The 9,648-nt window shown below is 59.5% G+C and overlaps 3 long non-coding RNA genes across 5 annotated transcripts; all 3 read left to right on the top strand.

Annotated features, from left to right (window-relative positions):
• Nucleotides 1-278: 278 nt before the first annotated feature.
• On the top strand, nt 279-1,059 carry LOC115274057. 2 transcript variants are annotated; one of them, XR_003901070.1, is made up of 3 exons: nt 279-533; nt 717-828; nt 922-1,059. It is a non-coding gene; the product is annotated as an uncharacterized LOC115274057 (long non-coding RNA). The 2 variants fall into 2 exon arrangements; XR_003901067.1 differs by having other exon boundaries at nt 919-1,059.
• A 112-nt stretch (nt 1,060-1,171) lies between these two features.
• Nucleotides 1,172-4,519, top strand: LOC115274052. Of its 2 annotated transcripts, XR_003901064.1 has the most exons (5): nt 1,172-1,278; nt 1,661-1,745; nt 3,018-3,119; nt 3,353-3,559; nt 3,696-4,519. It is a non-coding gene; the product is annotated as an uncharacterized LOC115274052 (long non-coding RNA). The 2 variants fall into 2 exon arrangements; XR_003901063.1 differs by having other exon boundaries at nt 3,353-4,519.
• Nucleotides 4,520-4,747: 228 nt separating this feature from the next.
• On the top strand, nt 4,748-8,674 carry LOC115274047. The gene is made up of 3 exons (XR_003901062.1): nt 4,748-5,296; nt 5,438-5,583; nt 6,103-8,674. It is a non-coding gene; the product is annotated as an uncharacterized LOC115274047 (long non-coding RNA).
• Nucleotides 8,675-9,648: the final 974 nt, after the last annotated feature.

Below are 9,648 nucleotides of genomic sequence, written 5' to 3'. Positions count from 1 at the left end.
GCCCTCACCTGGAGGCCCTCCCCTAAAGGGTCAGGCTGCTCACGGATATTTGTCTTCACGAATGCTCTTTGTGGCAGCAAGGGTGTGAGCCTAATGCCCTGGACTTGGTGAGGACACAGGCAGGCACTGAGAAATCTTTTAAAGTGAGACTATGGTTTGCACTGGGTCTTGAGGTACAAGTAGGAGTTTTCCAGTGCACAGGAAGTGGGCGGGGGCTCCAGGCAGAGGAAGTAGGCGGGGCTCCAGGCACAGGAAGCAGCGATGCAGAGAAACTGCTTCCAGCTGAGCCGCGTGTGAGCAGAGCCCCGAGAGCGGAGGAGGGGAGGTGCCCCTCAGCGTGGGACTGAGAGCCCGGCGCCCTGCGAGCGAGCCATCCTCACCCCAGCGCCTTCTCCTCACCTCGGTGACCCCTCGCCTCTGTCACCTGTCAGCCGCCTGCTCTCTTGTGGAACTCCAGTGTCCCTGAAATCTGAGCCTAACGTGTCACTTGTGTCCTAGCAGTTAGATCTGTGTTGTTCCTTCCCCGACGACAGGTGCACTGGGGCCACGACAGGAGGAGGTGGGATTCGGCAGGCGGAGAGGGAAAGGTTAGGGCCCGGGGTCGCTGAGTGGGGAAAACTGCGCTGGGAGCGTCTGATCACAGGAAGCGCCTTTGCACATGAGGTTCCTCTGAAGAACGTAACAGACCCCGCCTACCACCCCCCTCCTCCCGTCAGGTTCCACTTGGGAATCTGACCAAAGACCAGGGTGCGGCCACGGACCACCCCGCACAGAGTGGAAACGAGCCAATCAGGAGTGGACAACCCAGCACCCAGAGCTATCAGGCCAGTAAGGGCAGGACCTGAGAAGGAGCCAGGGGGAAGGGAAGGGGGAGGGCTGACCAGAACCTTCTAAAACAAGGACCCTGCCTCTTGCCAGCAGGCATTCACTCTCAGATGTCCTGTTTCTGTGGGGAGACTTTTCCACCTCCTTCCTCCCTGACCTGCTCCTGTCATAAAGTGTGTCTGCTGCACCTTCTGCGTCCACCTGGTCAGTCCTCAAAGCGGGGAGACCACAAACCCCAGGTATGGAGGCAAGAAATCCTGCAATGGGGCCGACGGGCCGGGGGTCCCTCCTCCCCTCCCCCACGCACTCGGGACCACCCACACGTCACTTTGCACCAGGCGTCCGGCCCCTCGCTCCCGGGGAGAAGCTGTCCTTGCTGCCGGTGTCACCTGCCCGGCACAGCGGGAGGCAGGGAACAGACACTTCGAGAGAAGACAAAAGTACAAACACCAGGTGGGCACCAAGGCACAAATGCATAACGACAAATCGCAAGCCCCATCCTTCCCACACGCGCCACAGGTGCGCTTCCCCCTGGCAGCCCGCCCCCTCCCCGGGAGCCCCTCCCAGCTGCACTGCAGCCTGGGCCACCAAGGCCACCAACCTCAGGGGGGGCTCACGTGGCTCCTGCTTCCCTGGCTGTGTTTTCCACACATGCGAAATCATGCCGCAGGCCTGGTTTTCGAAAACCTTCTTTCGCCCCTGCAGCGGACCGCTTCCTATCACTAAGAACTCTAAGGCACGCTGGCAGGGACAGCGGCGTCCCTCTCTGGCTGGGACAATGCCCTTACCCGTGTGCTCATTATGGAGCACGTGGATTTCCTCTGAATCCCCCCAGCTAGATGCTGTCTGAGAGCTGGGCCACTGGACCGAAGCCCCTGATCACCGTCAGGCTCCAGGACAAAATGCAGAGCTTGTTTCTAGTAAGCAAATCATCACGGGTGGTTCCTGTGTTTTCCCTCTGCTTTGTTACTTTGTTTGTTCACTGTGTGTGTAGCCTTTCTCTCTCTGGGGCCCTCGGTCATTCGCCTCAAAACAATCAGGGATGTAGATAAAGAGTGAGTTGTGTGTTTTCACAGCCAGGCCCCCAGTGTGCCGAGAGGGTCTCCCCTCCCCTGGGGTCAACCCCCCGGGCCCTTCCCTGCAGGGACACTGTCCTCCCTGCTCCTTCCTTCCTGCCCCCACCTCCACCCCGTCCCTGCACGGCGACAGCCGGCACCTCCCGACCCCTGTGGATCCCATTCCCACGCTCCTCTTCCGGAAGATTCTTTGCCGGACCTCCTCTTGCCCTGTTCTCCCAGTTCTTCTCTGGCAGGTGATTCCTCTCACTCTGCCTCATCCTGTCTGTGCCCAGCCTCCCGCTCAGCTGGAAAGCGGTGGCTCTGTGCAAGGTCAGACCCGGTGCCCAGGACACCATGAGAGCACCCGCAGGTGGCCGTCCGGCCGTGGCCCGGGCAAGAGAGGCAGCGGGTGCAGGTGTCCGTCCACAAGGGGACCTGCTGGAAGCCCGTCTCACCCACACTTCCGCTTGCAGTGTGACGCCGGGGAAAGTGTTCTGTGGGACCCCTGGCTTCTCGGGTCCCCAGGGACCCAGGAGCGTGCGCGCGGAGCTGCCCAGACTCTGACGGACCGCACCCTCGATCCGCGAGTTTGTGGAGGCACCTAGGAGGCCTGGAGTGACGAGGAGGGACATAGTCACTGTCTGGGGACATACTGAGAAGGACGTTTCTAAGGAGAGGGTTTGGGGGGCACCTGCCCAGACTGGGGACAGTGTGATGTGAATGACCCAGAGAAGTGGGGGAAGTTTTGCTGGGTGATACTCAATTCAACATCTCTTCACGCCCCAGGGGAAGCCTCCATGAATATTCATTCTGTCCTTTAAGGCCTTTGGGGTCAAAATGATTCCTTTCCGATGCATGATCATGCTGAGGTGGGCCTAAAAGCAAGCAGGAAAAACGGGCTTATTTGGGTTTCATAATCAGTTGGAGCTAATTTGTGACTGATCTTGGTGTTGAACAGGAAAAAAAATTAAACAAAAAAACATTCTAGCCACTCTGTGGCCACTCGTATGACTTTATCAGATGATGGATGAGCTGAACCTATACTTTACGGTTAGAGTCCGTCCCTCGCTGCCAGGATCTAGAGGAGGAGGAGGCGCCACGGTGAGACCCTTACACGCTTGCCCTTCCCCCCAGAGGGAGTCTGCCCGTGACCGTGACTGGCAGAGCGCAGGTACAGAACTCACACCTAACTTTAAGAACGGAATCTTCACTCTGTGTCCCTCGTCACGTGTTACGGTAGGAGTCTGACCCGTTTTCTGTACTTAGTGGTTGTTGCAGAATCTTTCCAGCACTCAGTGATGGGCTGCACGTCTGGGAGGCCTCCTGAAGGCTGATGGGTGGAAACTTTGAGCAAGAAATCTCTCCCTTTCTCCTCTCCCCACCCTCCTTCCTCTGTCTCTGTCTCTCTCTCCATCTAAGTGCCCAGGAGATGCCTGACAAGGACATGGTGGCCCTTCCCTATGCCGTAGGTGCCCATGGCTGAGGCTGCCACAGTACAGTGGCAGGGGACCCCTCGCTGGCTCCGGGCTCAGGCAGGCTACCCCCGGGCACAGGAGGGGGCAGACCCAACCGTCACGGGTCATCCATGCCCACCGCGGCCAGGCTTACCGCCGGCTCCCTTTCTTCCTCCCGCCCTGTGATCCCTTTCTGTGACTATAATTAGTGTCACATTAAAGGTAAGTGTCAAAAAGGAGTTCGGCGGCCCCCGCTCAGGCACCCCGGCAGGAGGACGGAGGGAGGGGAGCACATCTGTGCTTGTTGCCATGGTGACTGTGGAAGAAGGGGACGTGAGTGTCTTGCTGCACCTTACAGGTCCCATAACCTGGGATGGCCTGGGCTCCCTGGGGGTGGCAGCGAACCCGGGAGAAGAGCAAGCCCCCCCTGCCCCCCGCTCCCCGTCCTTCAACCTGTGCTAAGGACACACCCAGGCCCTGCAGGACCAGCGGCTTCTGTGCCCCACAGCCACAGGCGGAGGCTGGGCTCACCTCCCCGGGACCCGGGCCCTTCTGCGTCAGCATCTCTCTGCAAAAGTGTGAGCCAGGGCGGCCCAGGTCCTGGGGAAGGGCCTGTGGGGATCCTGATGACCGGCTCTGTGACGCTGCTTCAGGCAGGTGTGCTGAAGGGACACGGCGACCAGGCTGAAGGCGAGGGCAGTCTGGGAGCCTCACAGCCGGCTGCAGACCCTGGATGTCCCCATGGCCACCTGGCCCCGGGCAGCACACTGGAGTGGGGACTGGAAGCTTCTGGTGGGGGTTGAGCCCCAACTCCTAAAAGTAGAAGCCCTGAAATGGAGGTGGTTCCAAGTGCCACTTTTCCGGGGAGAAGAGACACTTCCTCCCTGGGCGAGGGGTGCGGGCTCCTCAGCAGCCGGACGGGGGCCCCTTGCACCCCTTCCTCCAGGCTCTTCTCAGTGAACCCACCTGCCCTCCTGCGGAGAGACACCCCCAAGGGAGAGGCGGGGTCCCCCAGCGGAGCAGCCCGGACTCAGCAACTTCTGGGAGGGACTCCTCAGCTCCAGAATCCGGAGTCACTCACCTGGCCAGCAGGGCGGGCACAGGGGAGTCCCCAGGGGCGCCTCCTCCGTGCAGCGCACCAGCGCAGAACCGCAGCCCCACACCCCTGGCACGGCAGCCCCCTCCCCCTGCATGGCCTTCCCTCCCCCATTCTCCCTCCCCCTGCATGGCTCCCTCCCCCTTCACGGCCCCCTCCCCCGCCATGGCCCCCTCCCCCTGCATGGCCTTCCCCCCTCCCCCGCATTCCTCCTCCCCCTCCATGGCCCCTCCCCCCGCACGGCCCCCTCCCCCCGCACGGCGCCCCTCCTCCCCCGAAGTTGCCCCACCAGTGACTTCGGCAATCCTCCCCAGCGGTGCTCCCTGCCTCTGCCTCCTTAATCTCGGATGCCTGGCCGGGCCTCCAAGGCATCACTCAAGACGGTTCTGACCACAAGCCTCCCGAAGCGTCTCCTGGTCCAGCTTTGCCAGTTCACCTGCCCGCCCCAGCGACGGCGGCAGCTTCCCAGCGCCCTATGTGGGCGGCCCGTCTGGGCTCCATCAGGGGTCTTGCTGCCATCCGTCCATGGCGAGGTTGTCCCGGCGGGGGAAGCTGGGAGGGCCAGGGTCCTCCCAGTGCTGGCCTAGGGCCTGAGCACGTGCTGCCGTTGTACCTCCCACCCCGACATCCCTCCCCCACCCCGCTCCCTGCCCCCGCCTCTGTCCCTGCACACCCAGCCCGCTGTCCTCCGAGGGACACGAGGCGGAGGCATCCATGCAGGGCGTAAATCACGCGGCCCGTCAGAGTGGAGCCGCTGGCCGGCTGGACGTTAGGGAGAGGCAGGAGGTCGTTTTCTCCACGTCTTCCTCCATCTGAAAGAGGCTTCTAGAGCGCCCAGGGGGATGGTGGCTTATGCGATGCTGGTGCGCTGAACCGGGAGGGCTTCCGGGCTCCGGGGATGCAGACGAGTTCTGGCCCTCAAATCCCCTTTGTGTTCTTCCATCAAAAAATGGCTCATAATCGTTTGTCTTTCTCACCTACTGTCATTTCTCACAACTCTGCAGACTGTTTTCCCTCGCAGCCTCTGCCTGGAGCAAATCCACGGTGACAAGGAGACAGTCCTGGCACTGCAGGCGTTAACCAGAGTTGACGAGGGGGACGCTGCCTCCCCAGAGCCTGTGGCGGGAGCAGAGCGAAGCCCGGCGCTCAGGTGAGCCCTATAGCCCTCACCTGCCCTGTACCCCCTCTAAACTCTGCTTGGGAAGTAGGACACCATGGCCTGAGAGGGCCCTGGCGGCCCCAGGACTCAGACCCCGCAGCGGGGACAGCCAGCGATCCCTCCCAGCAAGCCACCTGGAAGACTGCTGGCCAAGAAATGGGGAATCCAGATAGTGGAGGAGGGAGATGGGAGCCCCATGAAGGCTGTGGTTCAAGCGCAGCTTTAGGCGCTGTTCTGAATAAGCTTCCCTGAACTGTAACCGGCAAGGGTCCCCAAGACGCTGCAGGGGGGCCGCGTGAGTGTGCGGAGCAGGGGGAGGGGCGGGGCAAGGCATGGGCTCCAGCGGCGCTCCCGGGGCCACGCCGGCAGGTGCCCCGGGGTCCCTGGAGAGGCTGGTCTCTCTCAGAGACCTCGCTTGCATAGCTTACATTCTGGCCTGTCCGCCCTCCCTCCCCCGTCTCTCAAGAGGGACCCGAGCGAGGCCTCAGTTAAACCTGATCTCGTCTCCAGGGCTCCTTCCGGGAAACCAGAGCCGGGTCCGCAGCAGTTCCTCAGAGTCACCGACGCTGGGGACGTAGGGGTTTCCTCAATCCATCGTCCGCATGGGGGAGTCCCACCGATCGATGTCCACGCAAGGCTCTCCTGGTGCCAGAAAGGTCAACAGCCAACCCATTAGCCCCGCCCCCACCATGATGGCGGCCACGGACACCCCAGCCTGTTCTCGCACACGCCTGCACCACTGGGTCTAAAAGTAGGACCGTGGGGTCTGATGAGGCACCTTTGACACCATTAGCATTAATATTCAAAATGCATTTCCATCCGACCTGCAAAGTAATCTAAATTGCCCTGTGAAAGCAGGGCCTGTCCGCTTTGGAAGATGGCCATGTTGAGCTCACGTCCCCAGGGCGCAAGCCCGGGGCTACCTCGCCATCTGCGTCAACACCGGCGCTCGGCCACGTTCCCGTTCGCCACAACCAACCACACGGCGAACGCGATGGGCGTCCCTGGAGTTGCAGCTGCTTTATAGAGACTGTGCTCATGTTGGATCCCGTCGGTCGTTACAAATATTCAGAGAAGAGGCAGCTGGGGACTCCGGCGGGCTCTCTGGAAAGTCTGCCTTGTCTCACGGCGTTCCTACCTGGTGGGACAGCAAAGTGACCCAGGCTTGGCCACTATCCTGGCCCCAAGAAGGGCTGGGAGGAATTCAGAACTGAAACTTTATTATAGGACTCAGCTGGGCAGAGTCAAAGTCAGCTGTACCCAGAAGGAATCCTGCCCAGGCGAGTGCCCCGCCTCCTGCTTTGTCATTTACAGGGGACTCTGTGTCCCTCGGGAAACAGCTCCAACGCCATCCCTGCATCCCTTGGTTCATCCTCCATTCTTACTTTGAAACCTCGGGCACCATCAGGTTCACAGTCGAAAGCTAAGGCCTCAGACGCCCCTTCTCCACCCCTCCCCCATCAGGCACCTCCGCCACCCCTCCCCCATCAGCTGGGCTCGGCGAGGACCGGCATTTTCTCTCAGGCTGAGAGTGGGGATCTGTGGACTGAAAGGTGATGATTCATGCATGTGCACCAGGCGCCTCACCAACCGGGCCGGGGCGTCTGTAAGTGGAAGAAAACCCAATAATGTTGTGAATTATAAGGACATTCACTTAATGAGAGGTCTGCGGCCCGGGTCCCCGCCTGGGCGCGCTGACTTCCCCACCATGCTCGCTGTGCTGCCGCTCACCCCAAAGTGTTTCACCTCAGGACCCGAGCATCTCCTTCCATCCCGTCTTCATGGCAACTTCCAGAACTGGGGAAGGAAGGGAAGTGGGGATAGCCCATCCAGTGGTCATTCTTGAATATATCAGGGAGGCAAGTCTTCCCGAAAAGCAGCCCGTACCTCACGCCTTACACAAAAGTTAACTGAAAATGGATCGTGGCTCTCAATGGAGCATGGAGAGCTATAATGCTTTTAGAAGAAAACGTAAGAGAAATTCTTCTTGACTCGGTGCCCGGCAAAGACGTATTAGGCGTGACACCAAAGGCGTAATTCATACAAAAACAGATGAATGGAACTTCATCAGAAATGTTTGCTCTGTGAGAGATTATCAAGAGAATGGAAACGGAAGCCCGGACTGGGGGGAAATACTCTGAAGTCACATAGTTGACAAGACTGTGTCTAGGATATATAAGGAATTCTCTGAACACAGTAATAAGAAATCAAGCAATCCAATTAAAACTTTGGCAAATCGCTTGAGCAGACACTTGACCAAGGACTCACGGACGCCCCTTCTTTAGAGACGAGTGTTGAATAAGCACATGGAAAGAGGTTTCCCGTCACTAATCATGAGCCATCTGCAAATTACCCCTAGGATGAGCCCGCTCGAGCGCCCGCTGGGGTGGACGAAATAACCAATACTGAGGACACCTGGGCTGACACGATGTGGACCGCGAGAACTCCGGTGTCGCTGGTGGGAATGCCATCTGGCGCCTCCGATCTGGAAAGTGGTGGTTTCCTGGGAAGGTGGGCAGACGCGGCTTTGCGACCCCACAATCGCACCCGAGGGCTTTTCCCTGGGAAGATGGGAGCTCACGTCGGTACAAAATCCTGCTCACAGACGTTCATGGCAGTTTTATCTGTACTCACCCTGAATCTGAAACAATCCAAACGCTCTTCAGGCGGCGAACACATAAATAGACTGCGGCAGACCCGATGATGGAGCGTTACTCAGCAACACGCAGATAGACGGGCTGTGAGTGCAGGTGGCACGGGCACCCTCGAGGGCTGTGTGCCGAGTGACAGGCGCCGGTCTCGAGTGGTTACACATTGTACGATTCCATTTCTGTGTCATTCCAGATGTCACCCAGCTCCGGGGTACAGAGTACACCGTGGTGGCCTGGGGTCGGCATATGGGAGGGTGTGGCTGCCGGGGGCTTCTGTGTTCCAGGGGGGACAGCTCTGCGTCCCTGCTGTACTGACGGTGACTCGAATCAGTGCACGTGGTAGGTTGGTATAGGACTCTATGCTGAGCTTTTTAAAAATTATTTTCTTATTTTAGAAGTGGGGAGAGCCAAAGGGAAAAAGAGTGAGAGAGAGAGAGAGAGAGAGAATCCAAAGCAGGCTCCCAGTGTAGAGCCCAAGGAAATCGAGAGTTGGACACTCAACCGACTGAGCCACCCAGTCGCCCCTACACGCCAAACATTTAAAAAAGAGAGAGTCTATGGAAAAACGGACACACCCAGTCAGGAACTGTATTTCAGTCAACTGCATGAAGCCAGCTCGGATGGCCTGGTCCTGACACATGCCCCGCGGTTGTGCAGGCCGTGCCCTCGGGGCCCGCAGGGGAAGGGCATTCAGGAGCTCAGGGTATGATGGCCGCAATTCATGTCAGTCTTCAGCCATCCCGAAATTTAATTATATTTAAAATAAGCATTCGGCAGACTTCTGCTTTGCATCTGCTGTCCCGGGTCACGTGCCGTCTCAGACACACCTCTGGAGTAGACAACGCAGACCACAGGACCAACAGGAGTGGACCCTGATTTGGTCTCCAAGGGGGCGTGGTGCTGCCCAAACCCCATCAGGGTTGTGTGACAAGGAAGAGGGGCAGTGGCTTCCCGTGCTGCTGCAGGATTCCTGAGACAGAGCTCGGCGGATGGAAGGGGAGGACGGGGACCTCAGTGTCCCCTGTCTCACTGCCCTTCTGTAGGTGCAGAGCCAAGGTCCTCGTGTGCAGCTCCATGTTTCCCAGTGTTGGGCGGGACTTTGGAACTCTCTAGTGCCCACGGCCTCTGCAGCATCCAGGACCCCAGGTCCCCAGCCACGGGGACACCAGGAGAGCACAGACGGGTCAGGGACTCCAGCTAGGTCCCCTGTCTCTCTGTCTCTGTCTTCCTCCCTCCATTCTGTTTCTCTTCTCCAGCTGCCTCTGAGCCTGTCTGCCACAGGTGGCCCTTCTCCACGTGGGGGGAGGGATGGTTGCCTCAGCCCACAGCCTGGCCTGGGTGGATCATGACCCGCAGCTGCAGGGGCCCGTGGGGACCCGTCTGAACTGCATCCGTGCGTCTCTCC

The sequence above is a fragment of the Suricata suricatta genome, chromosome 2 (assembly GCF_006229205.1).
Source record: "Suricata suricatta isolate VVHF042 chromosome 2, meerkat_22Aug2017_6uvM2_HiC, whole genome shotgun sequence".
Lineage (NCBI taxonomy): Eukaryota > Metazoa > Chordata > Mammalia > Carnivora > Herpestidae > Suricata > Suricata suricatta.
The sequence above is the reverse complement of the archived record's forward strand: the minus strand, read 5'-3'. Positions and strand labels throughout refer to the sequence as shown.